Below are 2,867 nucleotides of genomic sequence, written 5' to 3'. Positions count from 1 at the left end.
CACGCACAAAAAAAAAAAAAAAAANAAAAAAAAAAAAAAAAAAAAAAAAAAAAAAAAAAAAAAAAAAATGAATGGCTGGTAAGCATTTTTTACCCAGGGCTCATTAGTAACAACATTTTTTCAATATAAGCAGTATCTAAACACAGCTCATACTTAATATTAAAATAATTTTAATTACTATTTTCTTACCATATTCTAAATGTTTTCATCTACAAACATGATATTAAAGAATTATATTTTTATTTTATTTATATTGGGCTAGATTATTATTATCTTTTTTCTCAGGGAAAATATTTTTAGAGTATTAATGTGTGGTCAGTATCAAAAAAAGTCACACTTTTTAAGATCATTTTATTTTTATCCTATCAATAAACTATCAATGCAACACATATTGACTAACAGTAATTGTAGATTTAACTTGTGTTTTCATTAATAGAAATCCTAAACGGAGGGTTAATATAAATATGACCTAGTGAAGACACCTGTTTGAAAGCTTAGTACTTATCCCAGTAAAATTACAGATGGATATTTTGAAAATGCTCAAAATTTTGAAAAGTCTTTTTTTTTATTGCTTACCATTCAGAATATTTTTACATCAACAGAATCGGCACTCATATTTACTTAAAATATCTAATAAAGATATGCCATAAATACTGTTGTTTTAAAGGGCAAAGAACAAGCCTAAATAGTTCAAACTTATTTTAAATGAGATGGAAGATTATTTGCGTAACTTTGGCTTATATAAACAGCGTCTAAATTTAAATTCCTCTCTTTTCTCTGTAAATTTCCTCTTCTTTTTTTAAGTAAATTTAATACACGCTATGCACTGGCATATAGAAAAGCTGTAACAATTTACCATTAAGTTAAAAATAAAAATAATTCAAATTAGTAAAATTAAAGTTAGACAAGTTTTTTAATACTAACCCCAAAACTCATGTCTGCATTTTAAAAAAGTCAGGAGTGTGAAACTGAAAACACATTTTTATCTCATTTAAACTACAAAATATTCACAATCGAAACGTCCTTTAGCTTTCTTTCGTTTTGCAGAATCTTTGCAGCATCAGCTTATCGATTGTCTAGTTTCTGTCTTGAATTTTAAAAATTTTAAAAGTTTTATGAAACTGCATTAAACATAGTAGCTTAAATAAGCTCTCTCTGGAAATTTTGAGAAGTATTGAGGAAGGTTAAAATGAAATACCTTTACATACAACTGAAAGGGTGAAAAGAGGAGAGGTTTCTGGACATGAATCTGTTGTTCTGATATTCAAATGTTAAAATCATAAATTGATTGTATAAAATAAAAAATAGAAACGTGAGGCTTTTTTAGATACTGTATATTTATGGATAGCCAACAGTACAAAAAAGAAAAAAAATGAAATGCTGCAACATTTTTATGAGGAACAATCTTTTAAACTAAGTTAGTAGGTTCTATTTAGTTTATATAAAACTACTTATCCCTCTTTTTCAAAACGTTCTTGAAATACATTTTGTAATATTTTTTTTTTAAAGTTTGATTCAAGAATATACATTGGAATAAAATGTTAGTTATGGAAATATTAATAATATGGAGCAATTTTTTTAAAAAGAAAGAAAGAAAAATTGCATATAATTTTCTCTTGCAACTTATTTTAATATAACCAGTGAGTTTTTTTAAAATTAAAATTTGAAACATGCTTTTTGAGCAACTATTTCTTATTTTAATCTATTTAGCTTGGATTCTGCACCAGAATTCAATACTTTTTTAAAAATGCATAACAGTGTATGAAAATAATATATCATACTATAATATCTTTTTGGAAAAATAATTCAAAACAATTTTATTTATTTATGAATAAATGAAAAGAAAGTTATCGAAATATTAAAGTTTATTTAAAACATATTAATATAAATATGATATATGAAATTTGTTTCACTTATAGAAAGGAAGAAAATAGCAAAAGAATTTTTTTTTTTTAAATTAAAACATACATTGAGCTGTAAAGATACTATTTTGATCTTGAATTATATAAAAATTACTGACTTTTAATAAAAATTTCAAATTAATATTTCTTGATAGAATAATTTAAGTAGATTATTTAAAGCAATCTACTACACTTAGTTTAGCAGAAAATATATTGTGTAGAAGTAAAACAATGCAGAGCATTAAACATGTCAGCAACTGATATCCCCCCCCCCATTATTTACACAAGGATTTTTAGTCTTGTAAGGCTTGGCAAACATCCTTGTCTCCAAGATGGACCGAACAGGAAATCCAAGTCGCATCTGGAGCTTTCAAAAAGCCCAGAAAATGTTCAGTGCACCATTATTAGGTGCCGTTAACTCTTTATGTTAGAGTACCAGGATGGATTATTCAACCGACGGCCATACACGTATTTAGATACAAGCTTGGATCAGTATTTAACATAAGTTTTGATTAAAAATATTTGGTTGATATAAAATTGAATTTTTACTTAGTCCAAGTTTTTACTTATCTGCCTGTACTTATATCATTTTAATTACTTAAAATACATGGATAACTATCTGAGTACCAGGAGTAATGTGCATGAATAACTCTCTGAGTAACTAGTATCTGGAATAATTTGTATGAAATTTTTCACTTTGTGTAGGACTTTTCTGTTTAACTTAAACTGCTGGAAATATTTTTCAACCAGATTGAATAACAAATTCATGTCAAAAACTTAGAAAGTCATGTCAAACCTCTCAATAATGAAATACTTTTTAACCTATTAAAATATACCAGCCACCTGACATTTTTATAAAATGAATTGCAATGTTTCACTTTTTATGCTGTTTTATCGCACAAGTCTTTTTCTTAAGATCTGATTTTAATTAAATCTTTGCATGTGATAATGTCAATAATATGAGTG

This window comes from Parasteatoda tepidariorum, chromosome 5 (assembly GCF_043381705.1).
Source record: "Parasteatoda tepidariorum isolate YZ-2023 chromosome 5, CAS_Ptep_4.0, whole genome shotgun sequence".
Taxonomy (NCBI): domain Eukaryota; kingdom Metazoa; phylum Arthropoda; class Arachnida; order Araneae; family Theridiidae; genus Parasteatoda; species Parasteatoda tepidariorum.
This window is presented reverse-complemented; position numbering follows the sequence as displayed.